Genomic DNA, 23,984 nt, shown 5'->3' with positions numbered 1-23,984 from the left:
AGTTTTATGAAAAAAGGCTGTTTTTTACTGTGTTTGTGAAATGATGTAGTGAAATGGTTTTAGTGGATTTAACGCTGTTAGAGGGAGAAAAAACGTGAGTATATTTTAAAGCAAGTCTTTGTAACTCAAGTATCTGTATGGTGTAGCAGGAAAGGGCTAGAATAAGAATCAGAATAACTCAGTTCTGTATTATCTCAGCCTCTAACTAGATGTCTAACTACCATGTGCCAGAGTCTCAGCTAGGACTTGAAAGATGGCGAAGACATTACTCTTCCCTTCAATGACAGGAGATTGCACTTTACACTGCAGTCTCCTCATAGCCAAAACGGTGATGGTATATGATCTTAGTTTTTCAAAGGTTTTTTTTTAGGCTAAAACGAGGAAATGCATACTTTTTGGGAAAACAATTTGTAAATTGTAAACAGGTATACAAATGATCATAGTCATTATATATGTGCGTCCTTATTCATTTATTCAACAAGCAGGTATGCTATGACTCTTGATGTTTCCTCTCCCTTTAGCTTATATATATTTGCCTTCAACAGCAAATTTCTAATAAAACCAAACTTTGGATATTTCCAGGGCTTACCCTTAGCAATTTTGATCATGCCGTTACTTGTGGGCCTCTTCATGAAATTACGATGTTCTACAAATGAAAAGGAACTTGAAGGTCAGTTAATTCAACTCTCTCATTTTATGAGGTAACAAGCCCAGGGAGGTTAATATAAATGCTGAATTGCTAACCAAGATATCTCATTTCCTAGACTCCTGTTTTCATTCTTCAACATTGTAATACTGTCTGCTTCACTCTTAAATTTATTTTAAATATGTGACTTTTATAATATCACAGAACTAGTTGGTGGCAGAACTAGGTAAGAACCTAGTTTGACTATTATTCTAATATTATTTCCAATACAGTCAACTGACTGAATTTGCATTAGATTAAATGTTATTTCTAAGTTTTCTTTTCTAAATCATGTTTCCCTTTCTAAATAGACCCCAATGCTGTCGTAAGCTTTTACTGATTAATTTAAACAGACATTTTTGAGTGCCAGTTATGTGCAGAACATCATTGCTTGTTTTCGAAAGTCATTAATGATTGACAACCACTTTTTTGTGAGAAAATAACCATTTAAAACTCTGTAGGTAAGGCAGATAGACTCAAAATTTCCTTCTAGGACATTGATATACTTGCATAAAATATATAAAGTACTTCTAACTGTGTCAGGTTGAATTACTACTTGACAAGAGTTGGTGCTTTTATAATTAAATCTTCTTTTAAAGGATAGGCTTTAAAATGTGAAAATGAGTATAGGAAATTAGATTTCCCCACTGATTCTCAGGCTGCTAAACTGGTGTTTCTATGTTGAAATGTGAAAGTATTAATCACAAAAATTCTATGAAAAAGTATATTGTTACATGTTTACAAATATATATGGGGAAAAAAACTTGGAAATGACTGAAAATTATTCTATTGGGATGAAACTTTGCTTACAAATGTTCATTCACCCATAAAAAGGGAAAGAGATTTCTATCTAAGATCTCTATTTAGTTGTAGAAATATACTACTATTTTTTGTTGAGGTTTTAAAAAACTACTCAAAAAATATAACACAGTAGTGAAAAAAAGTAGAACGAAATAGCGTACTTGATTTCAAAGTAGTAATAAACATTTTAATCACTCTTAGTTAAGATGATTGGATTTTAGGATAAGAAGAGGAGTCATTATATTGAGACTTTCTGCAGTTAACTGATACCCTCTCATGCATAACTAATCCTCGTACAGCCATTCTAACTAGTGAGGAAAGGAGACAGTGTCTGTATTCCACCTCCTGAGGTGTTAAATGCTGATAGACAAGTCTTGTGTACAGAGTGTATCATTGGGTTAGAGCAAGTGGGAAATTGTTCTAAGTCAGGGAAGGTTTGAATGTCAAATACCCTTCCCATCATTTCTCTATTTTTAATACTTAGACAAGGCGATTAAGCTTAAATTTAAAATTTATCAATGTCTTTGTGTATATCATAGATAGGCTGGTAATTCCACAATATAAAATAGGGGCCACTTAGTCCCTTTTGAACTGACTCATGTAGCCAGTTGAATGAAACTGTCTAGGGACAGACACAAAATAATTAGTTTGTGCCTCTTAAGTTGTTAGTATTGGGCTATTATAATAGACTTTTTTTTTTTTTTTGGTGTATCACTTTACCACATATGAGAACATTAATGCAAAATAATATTTTGAATATTCCTCCCCCCTTATCAAATAAGTCTATTCATGTGTAAAGTTTATAAAGTTTAGCATCTTAAAATAAGTTAGAAATTCTATGGCAGATGAGATAAATTTACTTTCGGTAATCAGAAAGGATTGTCAATAGTGAAATTAGTATATGACTCAGCTAAATACTTTTTTTTTTTAATTACCAAGGATTGTCACCCTGATTTCCCTAGACTAACTTATAGTTGTATATTATGGGGGAAGTGCTAACTGGAAGTGAGACTATGGAAATATTCTCTGCAAATCTAGTACCATTCAAGAAAAAGTAACTCAGTAAGCACAAACTATCAGGAGGAACCAGTCCCTGGAGAAGGACAGCATGCTTGGTCAAGTAGAGGGTCAGCAAAAAAGAGGAAGTTTCTCAACAAGATAGACTGACACAGTGGCTGCAATAATGGGCTCAAAAATAGCAATGATTGTGAGGATGGCACAAGACTGGGCAGTGTTTTGTTCTGTTGTACATAAGGTCTCTATGAATTGGGACCGACTCGATGGCACCTAGCAGCAACAACATTTCTTACAATTAATGAACCAAAATTGATACATTATTGTTAACTAAAGTTTGTGGTTTACATTAAGGTTCACCTAACAACAATGGTGTCTTTATATACAAAGATCAAGGCATTCTTATATGTAGACCCTAACTTTGTCATGTACAAATGTATCTGTCAAACATTGAATTATGCTTAAAGGACTTTTCTACTTTGGTTCTCTAGAAGAGCCAGTCTGTGAGTGAAATTATGGAGATTGTGCTTGGATCCACAGTCAAAGCCCATGGAAGCAGCAGTCAAGAAATCAAATGACGTATTATTGCACTGGGCAAATCTGCTGCACAAGAACTCTTGAAAGTGTTAAAAAGCATGGATGTCACATTGAGGACTAAGGTGTGCCTGACTCAAGCCATAGTATTCTCAATCACCTCATATGCATGCAAAAGCTGGATAATGAGTAAGGAAGACCAAAGAAGAATTGATGTATTTGAATTATGGTGTTAATGAAGAATATTGAATATACCATGGACTACCGGAAGAATGAACAGATCTGTCTTGGAAGAAGTACAGCCAGAATGCTCCTTAGAAGCTAGGATGGGGAGACTTCGTCTCATGTACTTTGGACATGTTATCAGGAGGGACCAGTCCCTGGAGAAGGACATCATGCTTGGGTAAAGTAGAGGGTCAGCAAAAAAGAGAAAGACCTTTAAGGAGATGGGTTGACACAGTGGCTGCAACAATGGGTTCAAACATAGCAATGACTGTGAGGATAGTGCAGGACTGGGCAGTGTTTTGTTTTGTTGTGCATAGGGTCACTATGAGTCAGAACTGCCTGGACAACACCTAATAACAATAAATGACCTGCTGCAAGAATGAATGTAATTTATTCAGTCATTAACAATTATTTAAATGCCTATGATGCTCCTGTCCTACACAACAGATCAAAAAAGAGTAAGATACTGTTCCCCTCCTTAAGATACTCATAAAAATCATTCTCTTCCTTTTCATAGTCCAGTTACCTGTTTCTCAAACTTGTAACCTTTGAGTCATTCTTGATTTATCTCTTTCTTCACATCTTCCTTAAGCACGTCACCAAGTTTTTTGAATTTTTGTTTCCAAAAGTTTTTCCTCCTCTCTTCAGCTGCTTCTCTTCTTCTTAACCACTCTTTAACTTTATTTTTCTTCCCTTAGCATTTTCTATCTGGAAATCCTATAATAGTCCAAATTGATCCCTCCTACTTGACGACAACTAACAACAACTTTTCCACATTTGATCCATCTTACACAATGCTTGAATGGTCTTTCCCCACACAGATCCTACTGTCTATGACTCTTGCACTAAAATCTTCACTGCCTATGGAATCAAGTCCAGACTTCTGTCCACAACATAAAAAGTCCTTCACAGCCTCTCGGAATTCTGTTTTTCAAGATTCATGTTTCTCTGTACTTAATTATTGCCACGTTGGGTTACTCAGTTTTGTTGAACAAATGATACACTGTTTCATATGTGTACCCCTCTGTTTGAATGCTTTGCCCTACCTCTCTTCACTGGCGGTATCGGTAAGATTACGAATCAAAATAAAATTCTTATCATTAGCTTTTCCTGATTTCCCGTTTTCTAAACAAAATGAATTACTTCTTTAGCTGCCTTTATATGATACTTTCATACGCTATTACAGTATTACCATTCTTTGTTGTGACCTTTCTCTCTTGCTCACACTTACTCGTTTCTTGAATGAGTATTTCTGGTTTATCTTTATGTGTCCAGCAGATGACACATAGAAGGTATCCAACAATATTTGTTGAAATAAACTGTGAAAATGGACTTGGGAGCAAAGGAAGGAAGAACAATTGCTGATCAGTTCCCATTACTTTGTGACATAAAATAGAGGGTAATTTTGTTGTGAATAGTTAAGATATAATAATAATAATATTAAAATCTCAATGATAGAAAAAATGGACAGTATTATATCTGGAGTGCCCTATGGGACAATGGACACTTGCATAATCTTATATATATATATATATATATATATAATCTTCAAAATTAAGACTTTACTTTTGATTTCAGGCTATTAGTTCACCTTAAAAAGAGTACTGTGTTTGGATTTCACACAGGTCCAATTGTAATCTACATTCTTCACTAGAAATATATCTCAATCATCATTTCAAATCTTCTGGTCTAAGAAACTGTAATTCAAGGGAGAAATTGTCTGAGTTGATTGAAAAATGCTGAATTAATTTTAATTTGGGTATTAAAAATAAGGATTTAGAGATAACTAAACCAAATTATACCAATAGACTGATGGGTCATGATTTCATGGGAATAATTCTGGAGTTATCAAAGGATGATTATCAAAAAGGCTATTAAAATGAAATAAAACCCATCATTATCTTGGTATAAATCTTGGGGTATCAATTTCTGAAAGGATACAATGTGTAGTAACATGTCAAGGAAGTTTAGCAGTACTTGGAACAGTCCAGAAAGAAGGAATTGAAATTATCTAAGAAACAGTGCAGATGGTTACATAAAGAAGGATTAAACCACCAAATGCTCATGTAGGAAAGAGAACGATGGAAATATGATATGGTGAGAGAACTCTAAAATTCTGAAGAATTTTATTTGAATTATTCCTGTTTTATGGTTTTTAAATGAATTTTAATATTCTTGAAGAAAAAACAAGGTCACCATCTGTCTCTATTAACCTAAGGTGGTTAATAGATTCAGGAATGATTTACACACACATTTAAAAATATTTAGTCTGTGATGGGCCATTTTAAGTTACAAGGGTATGTAGAGGTACCCCTACCATTTGAAGTTGACATATTGAAGATTATTACATATTTCTGTAATATTTACTTTGGAGTGCCTTTGCAAGAGTGAATATTATAGTGGATAAACTATGCAGACTTTGGGGCAAGGTTGTAATAAAACCTTAACTTACATATAGTAAAATACATGTAATATGCAGAATTTATCTTCTGGAGAAAAAGGTCGTTGTACTCCATTTTGGTTTTCTACTTAATAGGAAAAGTAAAGTTTACAATCACTTTTTGATAACATATTGTAGAACACTGCCAATAATTTAATTTTGTGGAGATATATATATATATATTCATATATTTTGACATAAATTGAAAAAAAAATAATTCTTACCCCTAAAATAACTGCAAGAATTGTATTCCTTGATTATAAGTGACACTACACTTTTTTTGGTTGTTATTTTGAGTTAGATCTGCATTTAAAAACTCCTAGTGGAGTATTTGTTTCTTCACCTTCACAATTAATCAATCCAGTATCCATTTTTTTTTTTTTTTTAAGAGAAGAGGATAACTAATGAAAGAAGCATCATGGTATTTATAAACAGCATACTCAGTCTTTTTATGCTTAAGAAGACAATCAGTTGGAAGTATAATTCTGTAATAATTAATCAGCTCTTACAGACTTCTGTTTCTTATACCTGTCACTTAATCTTGTACCCTATCTATCCTATCAATTTTTTGTGCTCCAGAAATATTTTACACTTCTTCAAGATATGCCACATTTTGTGACAACTGTAATATAGTTTTGTTGCAGTGATTTTGCAACTAAAAATATATTTATACTGGTTGTTCTTAATGTATATTACATTGTCATTTTTAATACCAGTTTCTTCTTATGTTAGGTAGTTAGAAGAATTCTTTTGAAGCTATATCTTGAAATTACATTTTCTTTCACTGCAAAAGCTTGCTATAAAAATTAGATTTAATTAAAAAAAACTGTTCTAAAGAAAATATGTACTACAATTTACTTTATAAAATGCTATTTCCTTAGGAGAAAAATATTTATACTTGTTTTCCACTGTTCCCTTTTTCAGTTCTCCTTCAAGGGTGAAATAAACTTGAGATTTTAAACTAAAACAGAAAGGTGGATTGGGGAGAGAAGCAATTATATTAAAAAATACGTGAGGGCAAGTATTATGTCTGTGCATTTTTTTACAGGATACTCAGTCCTCAGCATGGTGCCTTGAACATAGTAAGTGCTCAATAAGTAGATGACTGTTATACTTTCAACAGTGTTTTGTTTCATACTTGTTTTATTTTTATTGGATAAAACAGGAACTGGAATACCATATTGCTTTATAACTAGGCCATGAGTCTATAATTTAGGTGAAAGATCAGAGCCTAAGATAAAGATTTGGGAAATCATCAGTGCATGGATGATAATTAAAACCAAGAGAATGCATGAGATCACCTAATGAGAAAACGGAGAGAAGCATAGTGAGTCCCTGAGTGAAGCAGCACATCCTGGGAAATGCAATGACCACTGAAGTAGAACACATTGAAGATGATCAGAGCCACAGAGGGGGGAGGAGAACAAGAATGTTGCATCATATAAACAAAGGTGCTTACTTTTTTTATTTTTTTATTGTACTTCAGGTGAAGGTTTACAGAAGAAATAGTTTCTCATTAAACAGTAGTACACATACTGTTTTATGACATTGGTTAACAACCCCACGACATGTCAACCCTCTCCCTTCTCGACCTTTCTTTTTTTTTTAGTGAAAATATACATAGCCAAAGATACACCATTTCAAAAATTTCTACATACACTGTTCAGTGACATCTATTGCGCTCTTCCAGTTGTGCTGCTATTCTCACTTTAGCTGAAGGTTTACAGAATAAAATAGTTTCTTGTTAAACATTTAGTACACACGTTGCCCTATGACAATGGTTAACAACACCACCACACGTCAACACTGTCCTTACTCAACCTTGGGTTCCCTATCACCAGCTTTCCTGTCCTCTTCTGCCTTCTAGTCCTTGTCCCTGGACTGCTGTACCTCATTAGTCCCATTTTGTTTTATGGGGCTGTCCAATCCCTGGCTGAACAGTGAACCTCGGAAGTGACTTCACCACTGAGCTGAAAGGGTGTCTGGGTTCCATACTCTCGGGGTTTCTCCAGTCTCTTTTAGGCCAGAAAACTCTGGTCTTTTTTGTGTGTGTGTGTCAAAGTTTTGTTCTATATCCTTCTCCAGCTGTCCAGAACTCTCTGTTGTGATCCCGGTCAGAGCAGTCAGTGGTGGTAGCCGGGCACCATCTAGCTGTCCCTCAGTCTAGTGGAGGCCTTGGTAGCTGTGATCCATTAGTCCTTTGGACTAGTCTTTTCCTTGTATCTTGTTCTCTTCATTCTCCCTTGTTCCCAAAGGGGTGGGATGAGTGGAGTATCTTAGATGGCAGCTCACAGCTTTTAAGACCCCAGACACTACTCACCAAGGTTGAATGTAGAACATTGTCTTTATAAACTGTGTTATGCCAATTGAGCTAGGCGTTCCCCGAGACCATGGTCCCCACAGCTCTCTGCTCAGCAATTCAGTCCCTCAGGGAGTTTGGATGTGTCTATGGAGCTTCCATGACCAAAGGTCCTTACTTTTTATGGAATAGAAAAAATTAGTGAGGTCCTTATTGTCAAATACAGCTGCAGGGTCCATTAAATTAAGATATGACAACACTTAAATGTGGGAGGATCGAGAATTTTTCCATAGCCTATTTGATTTGGATCAAATGCACCATGCTAAAGGAATTTTATTTCTTAGTGTCTTTGTATTGATACTTTGCTTACTGTTCCAGAATATATGCTACATATTTTCTCCCTAAAATTAGTTATAAGATAATGATCATATTTCCTTAAGTTTTACATCTCAAAAAAACATTCAGAGAATTGTAGAGTCAAAACAAGTTGTACTAGTTTCCTAGGGCTTCGAAAACAAATTACCACAAACTGGGTGGAATAAAACAAAATAAACTTATTTACTCTCAGTCCTGGAGGCTACAAGTCCAAAATCAAAGTGGCAGCAAGGCCATGCTCTCTCTTAAGGCTTTAGGGAAGAATCTATTTCACTCTTTTAACTTCTGATGTGGCTGGCAATCCTTGACGTTTCTTGGTTTGTAGATGCATCATACCAATCTCTGCTTCCGTTAACACAAGGCATTCTCCCTGTGTCTGTACCCAATCGATGACTTCATCCAGATTACATCTGCAAAGAGCCTATTTCCAAATAGAGTCACATTCACAGGTACCGGGGGTAGGACTTTAACATATCTTTTTGGAGGACATAATTCAGCCCTTAACACATGTCTTAGCAAAAATTGAGTGCAGCTGTTTCACTTTATTGACATGGAAACAGACCATGAGTGTGAAAATGATTCATTAAGTTTATACAACTAGTTAGTATGCTCTTCCACAGTACCTATTACATTGCTACTGTCTATTGATTTGGTCCAACAGTGAGTTGTTGGAAGAAATATAAAGTTAATTTATTGCAGTTACATCTACCTATCATAAGTTAAAAATTTTGACTAATGAGTAGTTCTCATAATAGGCTCATGGGAATCATGAAGCTATTTTAGAAACATTTATTACAGAAACAATTTTCACCTTTTTGCAGAAGCTCACAAACCAAAAGTTTTCATATTCTTTTACAGATTGAAACAATGTCTGTGGTTTATGTATAAATATTCTTCACTGAAGTATATCAGAGGGGAGGGGGAAAAAAACCCTTAGATAATAGCTAGCATTTCAAATTGACATTTCATGCTAAGCTCTCATTGAGTCTTTCAGTCTGACAGCATGTTTTGGGTTGTGTGAAAGAGAAATCATTTTAAATTAGTCTGTCTTCTCAGTGGAAAAGAAGACAAATTGTCAACTTTCTAGTGACTCACCACAGTAAGTTATAAAGTTAAGAAATACAGTATTATAAGCGTTGACATACAGAAGCTTTGTAATTCATGCACCAAGTGATTCTGGATAGAAGACAGAAAATAGTTTAATACACTGTCTCCATGTCAAAGATGCCAGATGGATTGATAAAGTAGGTTTAAATATCATAAAACATTAATAAAGTTCATTAATCCTTTTATGTTCGCATTCTTTGATTTCTTTCAGCAATGTTTAAAAATATTTTATAAGAAATGTATATCTGTGGTAGCTAGGTAAATCATTTTTAAACTTTAAAATAGCAACAAAATGCCTTGATACAATAATCACATAGAAATTTTTTTTAAAAAGCATACCATGTTGTTATACAAAGAGGTGACAAAATGTTTATCACAAATCTCAAAAAATAATAGAAAGTGGGGTAATATAAAATATTGGTGTATATCAATATATTTAAAGAAGAATTCTATTTTCTAAAAGACACTGAACAAATAGAACCTCATCAGTATGTAATTTGCTTTTGGACATTATCTTACTGTCTCTGTCAATGAATACAGTTGATAAGTAGAACTCTGTGTGTATTTTTTAACACCTCAATTATTGAAGACAGAAGGAGTTTGCATAACTTTTGGCTTCTCACTGAGGTCATTTGCACATCTCTTTTTTGTTCTGTGGACCTCAGAGTGGATATTAGTATACATCTTTCCTTTTAAAATAAAGCTTTAAGTTTAGAGTTTATATTGTGGGAGGGGGAGGGGAAGATGTTGGCACTAACATCTCTAGAGTTATATTCTTGATACTTTATATCATCATATAATATTTTATATAGTAACATAATCCTCACAACAACCTTAAAGATAGGTATATAGTATCCCTGTTTTGTAGTTGAAAATACTTAGCTCTGAGTAGTTGAATGATTTGCCCCAAGTTTCACAACTAGAAAATGTCAGAGCTAGAATTTGAACATAGGTTTATCTCATTTTACAGTGTGAATTTGTTCCAGTAATACAATTAACAAAGTGTACTAGATAACTAAATTTTTCTATTAAAATTACATAGTTTTGAAAACCCAGTTAGTATTGCTAGCTTTTACATTTTCTTGATTGGAAAGAATTGTGATTTGTCTTCAAATATTTAGAATTTTTAAAAACAACTTTAAATGTTTTATCTCTATTATTTTAGTTTTTTCACTATGTAGACCTGCCTGTAGTCTGTAAAAAGGAATTGGTCACATGTCTTAGAATAAGTTTATATTTAAAATTCAATTTCAAAAATTTATTCTAAACTCTATTTTGATATATAATGATATATAGTCACCTGTTAAAAATTACATGTAAACATATAAGTCTGAACTGTTAAAATACCTTCCAACCAGTTTCTACAATTAAATCCTCATTTTCCCAGTATCATCCTCCTATGCATTTATATAAAGGTGTTTTGAGCTATTGTTAATTTTCACTGATTTAAATATTGTCAAAGAAAACTAAATTTATTCTTGATTTCTTGGTCATCTTCACTTACATATTTGGATATATATGGCGATTGGTAAAACATTCATAATTTTGAAACCAGTTAAGATTACAAACACAAATATGTTTTCCCCTTTCCTCTACAAAGAAGTTTCAAATGACTGTTACATTTTATTTTTACATGTTTTAATTTTTTTAGTTCAAAAGGTATTTTTTTTAATCTTTTCTGAAGACTGTGACCTTGTCACAAGTCTTTAAGCCCGTCTTGAGGTTGGAAAGTGAGTGTGTATGTGAATAAAATGTGCAAGGTCATTAAGCCTGCATGATTTAAAGAACCTTAGTAAGTTCTTCCCTCCCATCATCCTCCCCCTTCATTCCACACATAACTTTCTTCCCTACTCATGACATCTTTCCCCACCCCTGTTCATTTATTTTCTACAACAAAAAGAATGATAGTAACTGCCTCTGATAAAATTTAAAAAAGAACTGGTCACTCACAATCCATGCAATGTATGAAGGAGGTACCTCAGACAATCCTTCTCTTGTTCTAATCTATTGTGCTCATGCTTTCTCTTGTGATGCAACCTTCATTTCAACCCATTCTCCTCTCACATATAAATCCAACAGGCTTTGTAGATATGAATAGCTGTGCCCTGTAGCAACTAGACAGAAATGAAAGGAATGTACGCTGAAGTCTGAACTATAGTATTTTACTGCGTTGTTGAAGTTCAGCTGTATTTAAATGTTGAAACACTGGAGTTAATAATTTTTGGTGAAGTTTCTTAAACATTTGTTTTTAGTTTTGCTTTAACTTCTTTATATAGCATAGTTGGGTTATTGAAAATAACACTATTAGAAATAAACTGAGTGAGTGTTAATTTTAATATCAAGTTAAAATTTATGAAGTAGTGAACTAATGAAAAGAAAAACTTGCTGCTCAATATTAATCCACAGAATAGTGACTACTATGCAGTTTGTTTTGTACTGCATCAAAACATGTGATGATGGGTGGTACTGCCTGAAGATAAAAAGGCTGGAGAAACAGCTGAAACTATTGCCCTGATATAATCTTCAAACCTTGAACCCCAAATCAAAACTTTCCCTGGAAGTCTGCTTAGAGCCAAACAGCAATTTAGCTTAATTAGTAAATTATGTCTGCCTTGAGCACTGAGCTCTTTAGAAGATTTATCTAAGTAGGATCAAATGGACAAGAGCATCTTGAAAGGTTAGATGGGAAGCTTAGGGAACAGAGAGTTTATGTTAATGGTGGTAGGATAAGTTGGAAAAGAATAGCCAGAACTGTTACACAACTCAAGGAATGTAAACAGTTTCACTGAATAATACAGGTAGAGTTTGTTGAAACAGTGTGTGTATCATTTGCTGTGTATATTTTCACATAAATAAATATTTTTTTTAAAATAAGAGTTAATGATATAGAAAAGGACTTGCAGCCAGTTTTAGTAAGTTTCATCAGAACACTGACAAAAAAACAAAAACAGAAAGTCACTTACATAGGGCTAGGCAATGTTCATATCAATTCAATTAATTCCATTAGGGGATATTTGATATCATTTAATTGTATTTAGTATCAAATAGATATTAAGCAAGTAGTTTATGATGGTTTCAACATTATGAGGCACAGATAGTAATCCTTTTAATACTTTTCTTTTGTAAATCCAGCTCAAATATCAACTTGTCTTTGAAATAACTCTCCAACTTTACCATAGAAAATTAGTGGTTTATTCATATATCAGATCTTTTTCAAAGCCCTCAACAATTGTGTTGGTACATTTATTTTCATGTTCTCATCAACTGGACTGTGAGATAAAAAGCATGGCCCCTGGTCTTATTCTCCTTTATTTAAAAATTTTTTTTTGATACTGCACTGCATATTAGAGTGCCTAGAATATAGTAATCACTCAAATTAATATTTGTTGATTGACAGACCTAATGTACTACTGATAGTCTTATGAAAACAAATGGGCCCACATTTTGCTTAGTGTAATATAGAGATACACTGTGTGGAATCTACCGTGCATTTACATTTCTTACTCATATTTTAAATATGAATATGAAGTGTAACGCTACCTAATATTAAATACTCAACTTCATCTTGCTTCCTCCTAATCTGCAGGGAAACAGGCCTCAGTCTAGCAACATTTCTTCAACATTTGGAAATGTCTTAGAATGTCTCTTGAGTATTTGTCCAGGATCACATAGGAATGATCGTTGCCAGCCTCTATTGGTGAGCTTTAAATGTATTTAAGCAACCCAAATTTTCCTCTCAGTTCTTTTTCTTAACATCTACAGTGTTGATTAATATATTAAGAAATACTTTGTGTTACATACATGATTTGCTGTCATATTACATTGTATATAACAACATTTTCTCTTTTAAAAGTATCTTGGTTTAAGCATTTCTGAAGAGAAATACAACAGGATTATAATACAGTGTTTTATAAGTGTAAAAGTATGTTATTTATGTTACTAGCTCTTTGAAAAATCACTTTCTGCACCATTGCTTTAAGTTTCAGCTGAATGAATGTAAAATGAACCATTCATAACTTAGAATTAAAGTAAGAGAATTTGTCCTTTTTAAAATGTAAGAATGGAGCTGTAAGATTGATCTGCATCTGAAAAATGGGAAGTGGTCAGTTTCATTAAATAGATATGTTTTTCAGTGGAACAGATTATCACTATGCAAATAGATATTAAGTTAAATTACTAAATAGATAAAGTTAAGAATGTAACTAAGGCTGCAGTTAGCTTTATTGTTAAAAGACTATTGGTTATTAATATTCTCTATTTGGTCTCTTCTAAACTGCCTAAATATTAACATATTCTTGATTATTAAGAATCTTTTTATATAGCAGTTAGAGGAAAATAGGAAGAAAAACCAAACTGATAGTTCTGATTTGGTGAAGGAAATGATCAGGTAAATCTTCATCTATACAAGGCAAGTAGTCATTTGTTATTTGACCTATGATTTTTTTCTTGCCTTCTTTTTTCTTGGCTGATATCTCCCTGCATTATCACCATAACTGAGGCACTGTCAACTAAGTTCTTTTTAGGCAATGAGTCAGATGCTTCAGGAAACATTTTTGGTGTGTACTAATATGCATTGAGAGGGCAGTAGTGGTTCAGTGGTAGAATTCCCGCCTTCCATGCTGGAGACCTGGGTTCGATTCCTGGCCAATGTATCTCATGTTAGCTGAGGCTTGTGTGGTGCTATAATGCTGAACAGGCTTCAGCAAAGCTTCCAGACTAAGATAGACTACGCAGAAATGCCTGGGTATCTATTTCTGAAAATCTGCCATTGAAAAACCCTTTGGATCATAACAGTCCAACCCCGTTGTGCACGGGGTCACAATGAGTCAGGGTCGGACTCTATGGCAGCAACAAAACCAAGTATGACTTCACTGGTTTGAGGACTGTAGGCATTTCCTATCGTATACTATAAACTTAGTAGTTCAAAACAACATAGATTTATTATCTGCAATTCTAGAGGTCAGAAGCCAAAAGGATTTCACAGGATTGAAATCAAGGTGTGGGCTGGATTACATTCCTTCTGGTGGCTCTACGGGAGAATCTATTTCATGGCCTTTTCTGGCTTCTAGAGGCTACCTGCATTTATTGGCTTGTGGCCCCCAGCCAGCAATCTCATCACTCCAACCTCAGCTTCTGTCCTCACATCTTGTCTAGCTCTGACTTTCCTGCTTTTCTCTTTCCCTTGTAAGGAGCCTTGTGATTACATTAGGTGTATCCTGATAATCCAGGATAATTTCCCATTTAAACCTCTTTATCACTTCTGCAAAGTCCCTTTTGCCATTTAAGGTAACATATTCACACATTCTGGGACATGGATGTCTTAAAAAACCCATTGCTGTCAAGTCAATTCCAACTCATAGTGACCATATAGGACAGAGTAGAACTGCCCCATAGAGTTTCCAAGGAGCACCTTATGGATTTGAACTGCCAACCTTTTGGTTAGCAGCCATAGCACTTAACCACTATGCCACCAAGGTTTCCATGGATATCTTAGAGGGCCATTATTCTGCTTACCACAAGGACTTATTGGATACAGCCAGACTCTTACCCACCACTATGTTACTATTTAGGCCATTATTGCCATTGCTCCTCTGACGTCTGCCAGGTTTGAAATGAAACTGAGTTTACCAGTTCCCAGGCTCATGAGACACACCAACACATCATGATCACTTGTGAGTGTGTCTCAAGTAATTTGTAACTAGCAGTAGTTAAGTAACAAGGTTTTTTTTTAATGATTTACTCTTTTTTTTTAGTAAATAAGAGTACAGGCAAGGTTTTTCCCATAATTTATTCTTATCCTGGTAATGATTTCTTGAATGGGAGAAAAAAGGGTGGATGTTATAACACATATGCATACACAATGCACATATTATGAACCTACAGTGTGTCTATTATGGATGAATTATACATTATTAGCTGTAGTTATGAGTTATTATAGTTATAAAATTTGTGATTTGGGTTGTTCATTCATCCAAATTTTGCACCTGTATAGGAATATTTTATACCTGTGAATGTGGTTTTCATGTTGGTCATGCATCAGTGGACAGAATTTGATACCTTTTGCCCTTGAGGGCCAAAAGTTGACGCACTGTGAATAGCTAATATAGTCTACAGAGAGACTTAGGGAAATAAAAATAATTATAATGACAATAAAAGCAATAGTAAAAACAATAATATAAAATATACTCAAACCAGATTGAGAAAAATATGGTAGAAATTATAACTTGAGGTGATATTTACCTTTATCAATTCATTGGTGAAAGCTATATATAATTTAATGTAGCCTTAATTCTTTTAGCAAAAATACACTTTTGACTTAATTAACTTTTTCTTTAAATAAATATTACTTGTTGTTATAGAAATTGTGGCATTTGTTTTATCACAGACTACCCAGTGTGGCTAGTGTCTGATATATTTTGTACCCCTTCCCAACATCAGATTTTCAAAAGTTGGCTGATGTTTATCATTGACAATACAATAATTCTGCTAATGGCTCTTAGATGATTAATGTGCATCTGATTTCATAGGAAACTGGAAGTACATTTCTAAAATAGAATAAATTGGTGAGTAAGTCTTTTTCAAGGCAGTATGTAGTGGTGGTGCTCTGTGCTATTCAGTAACAAGGAAGAAATAAGCACTAAGAAAAGAGCTGTGAACATTTTAATGAATCAGGAAAAAATGGGAGAGGCCACCCTTCCTTTTTAAAAGCAAAAATGAAACAAAACAAAACAAAAAACCAACACACACACACAATCCGCACTTAGACTGAATAGAAATATGAAGAGATAAATGACTTATATGTATTCAGTGAGAAGAAAAGTTTGAGGCAATGAGGCTAAACATAAAAGAGGAAAAGCAAATGTAACCTCAGTGACCACATGCTACAAAACCCAAATAGAGAATCTGGGAGTATCAGAGAATGGAGCTATAAACCTTGAGCAAAGGGCTTAACAGCAATTAAAATAAAGACACAATTCTGGGGTGGATAAACAAAGGAAAATTTGCTAGTACCATGTAAGAGATTATTTAGTAACTGCTTTCAAATTATTGAACCATAGACACAGATTTCTGAGGGTTTAAGCTCATTATTTTGGCTCCCTGATTTCTCCTAGGATGCAGTATAGAATCTCTATGCCTAGTGTTTATGTACAAACAGAAGCTGCTTTTTCTTTCTTTGTTTAATTCTTTTTAAAGTGAAACTTAATACCTTTTATGTGTTACAGAGAAGTGGCAGAAAAAGCCATACTCCCAGTATGGTACAATGAACTGGAATCAACTAAGGGAGGATTATACACATGACTGGATACAGTTTACTAATTTATTCCTTTGCTTTGTAGATAACAAATGGTGGTATTCGGTAACATGTTGTGTGATTAGCAAATGTGAGTTCAAAATGTGTCTTTTAACAGCTGTTTAGAAATAGTAAAATTTTTTGCTATTTATTTGTAATACATCCTGATGCTCTATTTATATGCCTGTCTCTTCCAGTCCTGTGTCTTAGAAGCCAGCCCTTTTGGGTTCAGAAAACAACAAGAACAAAGATTTAAATTGACACTTTCATTAAAATCATTACATTTTTTGCATGCGAGTATTCCCTCAAAGTGTGCCTCCAGACTGGAGCATCATGCTATTATCTTAGAGAACATGGTAAAAGGGCCACATTTTAATTGAACCTTGTTGTGACAGATTCTTATGAATAATTTAGTTACGAATACTTCTGAAGCTACTGAATTTGAGTCTGAAACAAGACAACTTAATGTCAAATTCTGTGGGATATTGAATTCTACTTTTTGACAAATAATATTGTGATTCAGTTCAAGTCAGTTCAATTAAATGAACGTTTCTGGAGTGCTTAATTTTTCTGTGAAATATCTCAAATAAGCATGTGAGAATAGTTAAGACACAGTGTAAGGTTTTAGACAGTTTAAAAGCCTGTGTGGAAGAAATAAATGTTTGCTACTAGCATAAACATTGTAAAATGCATACACATACACACACATTGAATATGTATACATATTTTATGAAGAGTTAGATTTTAGTGTACTATGAAAATGACTGAAAGTTAGCTTTTACTTGTTTTGGGCCATTGCTGGAAAGTTTAATAAAATGTTCATATATTTTCTCACTATTTATGTAACTCTTAAATCTCTATTGTAGTGCTTATTATGTTTATTCTTTCTTCAAAAATTGGTTTAAATGCATACAGATGAAATGCAAGATGTTCGGGATGGGCATTGACTGTTACTTTAAAGGAAATTCAAAGATAGTGTTTATGAGAAACATTTTTCATGCTATAAAAATAGCCAGTAATACAAAAGGTGGGGATCTTCTTGAAAATATTTCTGGGGAACTGTAATTAATATTCCTCATTAGCTAAATAAATCACAATTTTTAGAAGAAGAAAGAATAGCTTGGGGTGATTATCTGAAGACTTTAGATGGAATGTATTATTTCACCTTTTGAAAAATGGTATAAAAATAAAATAAATAAATGTAGTGTCAATCAGTCTTTATTTTGCATTGATTTTCCTGATAAAATAAGTGATTAAGCTATTTCCTCTTATTAACTACTGACACTTTTTAAATATGTTAAACTGAGGCATATAGGTTAGACTTACTATTTATCAGTTGTAGTCAGTGCTTGTGGGGAGCCCTGGTGATGCAGTGGTTAAGAGCTTGGCTGCTAACCAAAAGGTCAGTAGTTTGAATCCACCAGCCTCTCCTTGGAAACCCTATGGGGCAGTTCTACCCTGTCCTGTAGAGTTGCTACGAGTTGGAATAGACTCAACGGCAATGGATTTATGGATTTAGTCAGTGTTTGTACTTTATCTACTGAACTTTAAATCATATTTGCTCTAATAGTAAAATTACTGGATTTTTGAAAGAATGTGGAAGCATGGGGCCTAAATCTGCTTAACATTTCTTTTTCTTTAAAATGAAGGGTAAACAAAGTTTGCACCTACACTGGCTAATTTAGCCCTGGTGGTGCAATGGTTAAGCACTGGACTGCTAACCAAAAGAAGCTTGGCCAGCTGCTTCTTCTTGGAAACTTTATGGAGCAGTTCTACTCTGTCCTATGGGGTGACTAGGAGTTGGAATCAATTTGACAGCAACAAGTTTTTTTTTTTTTTTTTCTTATTGGAGAAATTAAGGATGGTGTTGTCACTATATTTCTGTTAAATGTGGGTCACATGGATCATCCTTTGTTTTCTCTTTGAATTTTATTCAAGTTATAAATTTGTTACCATTTCCTAAAGAGCACCAAATGATCCAGCCTGTGTGTATCTCTTGATGGTATTGTATTCTAGTATGTCTCTCCACCCCAATTTACTGTGTTATGGAATTCCTTCTTACCCTTCAAATGTTCTACAAGCTCATTCCTTGTATTTTTTATTCTTGGTCAGTCTTTCTTCAGCTCTTTGAATGGGTACCTGCATCTGAAACTCTAATGTCACTTTTTCAGGAACGACTTTCCTGATTATTCCTATTAAACCAGAACCTTTTCCTTCTATCCCTACCATCCCATTTTGATTACATTATTTTGTTTTCTTCATAGTCATAGGTGACCAATATAGTTTAAGGCATATGCCTTCAGAATTACTGCATTTTAGCAGTAGGAAACAGTGTAAAACTAAAGGATTGAAGTTGTAGCCACAGAATTTCATATTTCAGTGATCTAAATTGGGAGGTTTGTACGGGAAGAGTGCACATTTCATAAGCTGAATTCACCACTCATAGATGCCTTATAGATATTTAATTTGGGGAAGACACATTTTACCTATATTGTAGCTGAATTTGTGTGTTAATGCATTGTGCTCGAATGATATCAAGTCTCCCTAGTTTGATTGAATTAATGTAACACTCTGGAAATTAAGTTAGAGACAGTTTATGGCAAATGTTGATGTGAGACAGAATATTTAATTTTGAATGGAAATGATCTAGGAGTTAAAGGTGTAGTTCTTGCTCGATCAACACTAGCAGTGAAACCTTGAGGTAGTCTTCTACCTGTTCTGGTTTAATTTTACTCAGCTGTAAAATTTCACCTCCTTTCTTGGAAAGAACATGTTCAGGGTATCTAAGGCAGACCTTAAGAGGTAGTTAAGCACAGTGGTGAAAGTATGTTCCTTGGAGTTCAAATCTAGTGTCTAGTACTTACTTTCTAGCTGTATGATCCTAAATTAGTTACCTAGACTCTTTATGTGTCAAATGGATAGCCAATTTTTCTAACACAGTATATGCAAAATCTACCATTTCCCACTGATTTAAAATGTTATGTTTATAATGTATTTAATTTACATATATACAGAAATCTGTTTCTAAGTTCTTTATTCTGTTTCTTTATCTATTTGTAGCCATTATGCTTAACTTTTCAAAAATTTAATGACTATTCTTATATAGTTCTTCTGAGTTAAGGATGATAGTAATTGCTTGAATTTCATCTGACCCTCCCAAAAACATCCATCCCCCATTATTATTTTCTTTGGGAAAACGTACATTGGATTTTCTTTACATTAAATGTACAGATTAACAGGAGTATAACTGAAATGTTTACAATACTTTGATGCTGCCTTTATTCATGTCTTCTATTCATTAAATAACATTCATAGATTTATTCGTATGAGTCTTTTACATCTTTGTTAAGTTTTTTGCTGAGGTTTATGGCTTTTTATATTATTGTGTATTTGGGTTTGTTTCCTCTGTTATGTTAGAAATGGAAACCTATTGATTTTTTATATGTATTTTATATCTGTCCAATATACTGAACAATCATATTATTTGTAATGATTCGTCAGTTGATTGCCCAGGATTTTCTACATCGATAACCATAGCATTTGTAAAGAATTATTTTGTTCTTCCAGTGAATATTTATTTATATTTATTTTAGGAAGCACTTGAGCTTCATGTGTTATGTATAAAATAGAGGTGTTGCCTGCATTGGTAATAATCAATATAAAACACCTGACATAGTGGGAATTAAGTAAATGTAACTATTTAGTATCTTTATTGTACTATGTATGACTTGTAAAGGTACTGAGAATATTAAATTCTAAAAGATCTATTTCAATGGCTTATTTTCAAATATTTTTTATTTGCAGAGAATTTTCACAGTTATAACCTATAAGGAATTCATTGTATGCTTCTCTCATAATTTTTGTTGTTGTTTAAATGTGTTTTAAAATATGACAGAAATGATTGAAACATTTCTAGGGTGGTTAATAAATAATCTTAACTATTTCTGCACTGATGGTTATGCCAACTCTGCTTTTCAAAACAGCAGAGAATTTTGTAACAAAAATGCATCAAGCAAAAGTGTCACCATTCACTGTCTCCTAAACAAAATTACGTGCAACAGAAGACAGGGTTTGTCCCCTATACAAAGAAGGTTGAGGGTGAACAATTCATTTTTATTGCATCATTACTTATAAAAGGTCTACTAATAGGGAAGTGTTGAAATAAATTTGATATATAAACTGGGTGTAATATTTTGTACCCTTTAACATAGAAGTTATAAAAAATTGCATGGAAATAGGGAAAATGTATGTGGTATATAATGCAAAAAAGGAAACTGTAGTAAATGATATCTACATTATGGTAAGCATTATGTAGTGTATAGACAAAGTCTGGAGAAGAGAGTAAAAATAATTTGTTAAGATGTTGAAATTATATAGATCATTTTTACAAAATTCTTTCATTTATATATTTTTAAATGAATAGGTTTGGAGACCTATAGTCCCTCTGGTTTTGGCATGATACAGTAACAGGTATCTTTTTAGGAGCAATAAAGGTGCAAGTGGTGAGTTTCTGGGGGAATCATGTGTGAGGAAGTGATACAACTTATTTCATGTGTTGGGTTCTGTTTCAGCCATGGTCTAGTTAATTTTCCTGAGAGTTGTTTAATATTTTTTTGAAGTCAGTATTAATTGTGCAATATTGTTTATTTTAAAACATTGTGATTATAGAAATATAACTTATTAATTATATATCTTTTTATGTATGTGTATATTTATTTATAATTACTTTTTCAAAAACACATAGTACTCATATTATACACTGTGCTTGCTAATTGCTGAAGTTATATAAAAAACAAAACAAAACAAACACCCAAGCCATGATCCTCTATCTTCAGGGAACTTCCAGTTGAAAGGAACGGATCAATAATATTTGTTCACCAGGCATTTTTCCAGTTGCTTTTCATGTAGCATCTTACAATAACCCAAATGATATTTTTCTTGTCTACTTATAGGTGTGAGAACAGCTGAAAGTGTTTTCTAACTTACCGAAGTTTATATGGCAAGTAATAGAGTAAGGAGTAGAGTTTGTCTTCAAAACCTACTTTTTTCCTCCCATTGTACAATGCTACATCTCATCTGTCCTTGTAGAGAAAATATGCACCAAATTTACTTGGTAAATGTTATCTTAAATTACAAGCTGTATTCTAGAAGAAAATAAACAGTCACTGTATAGATAACCTGACAGATGTAAAATTCTGGAAAGATAAAAGCAGATAATCATAATATAATATGGAGTTTGGTGTGAAGGTAATGCCCAGAATACTGAGTAAGCAGAGCCAGCAAGTGGATTAGTTCCCTAAGGAGCCAGGAGGTGATGGTGACAAAATATCAGGGGTGGCTTCCTGAAGGAATTTATATTTTAGGTTCATTTTAAAGGATAGATAAGAGTTAATAAGATGAACAGGAGGAGAGGGATTTCAATCAGAGGCATGAAGTAGAATGGTGTGTTCAGGAAACTACACACAGTATGGTGTTTATAAGGTATAAAGGCCAAGGCAGGAAGTGGCTAGAGAGTCAGTTCTAAGGTAAGCTCTAACCAGATTATGGGGGACCCGTGTGATATACTAAAGAGTTTGAACATTACTCTGTAGTGTGGACAATGGGGGAATATGTAAGAATTTTTAGCAGGAAGGGGTTATGGTGAGGTAGAGAACATCAGTGAAAATAATGAGTTTCTCCAAAAAATTTACTTTTGACCAATCTTCCTGGTTTTCTTAACCATTCTATATATCAGAACATAAAGTATACAAAGAGCACAAATATTTTTATCACCTCCTAGAGCCTTCTATTAATAATATAAAGCAAAGTAGAATACTGCATAGTTATTACAGATTAAAACTTAAAAATGCTTATGATGTTACTGCCAACTCCATGCCCCAGCTAATTACTTTAGCTTTGTTGTGCAGTCCTCAAGTTTGAAAGCAGATGAGAATAAAGGAAATGCCTCTGAGCTTGAGTAAGATCCAGCCAACTGCTAAGTTAGTAACCTCCTTATACTGTCCAGACTGAACTTTGCTAAGCCTTAGGAGTAGTTCTCTATGGGATAATTGGAGAATAAAGACCACTGAGCATGAGCACCATGCCTGTCATTACTTTTCTTCTGCTCTTTGCTCATTTTCTGTGCATTTCCTTATTGCTGACAATTTACCTGACCTTGAGATCTTATAATTTGTTTCACAATTAATTTCTGGTTTTTACATGGACCTGGGGTCTCTAGCCTTACTCTGGTGCTTCTATTTGTAACTTTTGATTTGCCTGGCCTGCACTCCAGCTTACTCTTTTCTCTGGTGTGTTCTACCTACTTTCATTCTGTGCCTGCTGTCATTAATGATGAGGCATTCATATTGTTCACTTTAAGTCTTCATGTATCAAAGCTTCTTTTTTTTGAGAAAGATTTGGCCATTCCAGTTATGTTCATGGAATTGCTATTTTAAGGTTGACAGACCATTATGGTTTAAGTCTTATTGTGTCAACCTTAACTGTGGTTCTTGAGCTTAATACAGATGGAATTCACTTATCATTTTATCCTTATGTGTCAAAACAAAAAACTAATCAGACTATTTTGTGAAGCTATGCTATTTAAAACTTGAATGAAATGTAGAGAAACAAGGGTTCAGAAATAGAAATGAAGCCTCTGATGAAGCTGACACAGGTTGCATGGTGACTTGGTGGCTACTTCTCTTATTAATTCTTCTTTCTCTTGAGAGGATATTAGTGCATTTCGCCTGGAGACAGAATCACCTATCAGTGTGAGCTGGATGATTATTTTAATTACTGTAATATATTTTCTTATCATATTTGATGGATGTCAGCTATGGCTCCTTGGAGATTATGTGGCTTTCTAAACTTTCTGTCTTTAATTTGTAGAATGGTATCATATTTATTTCTTTCAACATGTGATTTATCACTGATATAAAATTTTTAGTTTCAGAATGTATTGATTCAGTTTGTTTTTAAGATCTTAGTGATTGCTTTTTCTGGGTTTTTTTATTTACCATGGCTTATTTATATTGCTGGCAGTGTTGACTAGAAACCTGTTCTAGTGATGACATGCACTAGTTTATTCATTAGTTTCTGATACTCTCTGTATTACATACATGATTGACACATTTTTATGGCACATCTCTTCCCTACTTTTACAGTTATAATTATTTTGTTGTCTTGGGCCACGTATTGGATTTCCTATTCATTGAGCTAGATTTTCAGCAGAGAA

The 23,984-nt window shown here is 33.7% G+C and overlaps 1 long non-coding RNA gene across 1 annotated transcript; it reads left to right on the top strand.

Annotated features, from left to right (window-relative positions):
• Positions 1-493: 493 nt before the first annotated feature.
• Positions 494-14,426, top strand: LOC111820556 (uncharacterized). Its single transcript, XR_002824083.1, has 3 exons — positions 494-670; positions 6,865-7,150; positions 13,067-14,426. It is a non-coding gene; the product is annotated as an uncharacterized LOC111820556 (long non-coding RNA).
• Positions 14,427-23,984: the final 9,558 nt, after the last annotated feature.

Source organism: Trichechus manatus, unplaced genomic scaffold (assembly GCF_000243295.1).
Source record: "Trichechus manatus latirostris isolate Lorelei unplaced genomic scaffold, TriManLat1.0 scaffold00041, whole genome shotgun sequence".
NCBI lineage: Eukaryota > Metazoa > Chordata > Mammalia > Sirenia > Trichechidae > Trichechus > Trichechus manatus.
Note: the sequence above shows the minus strand (reverse complement) of the source record. Positions and strands in the feature narration are given on the sequence as shown.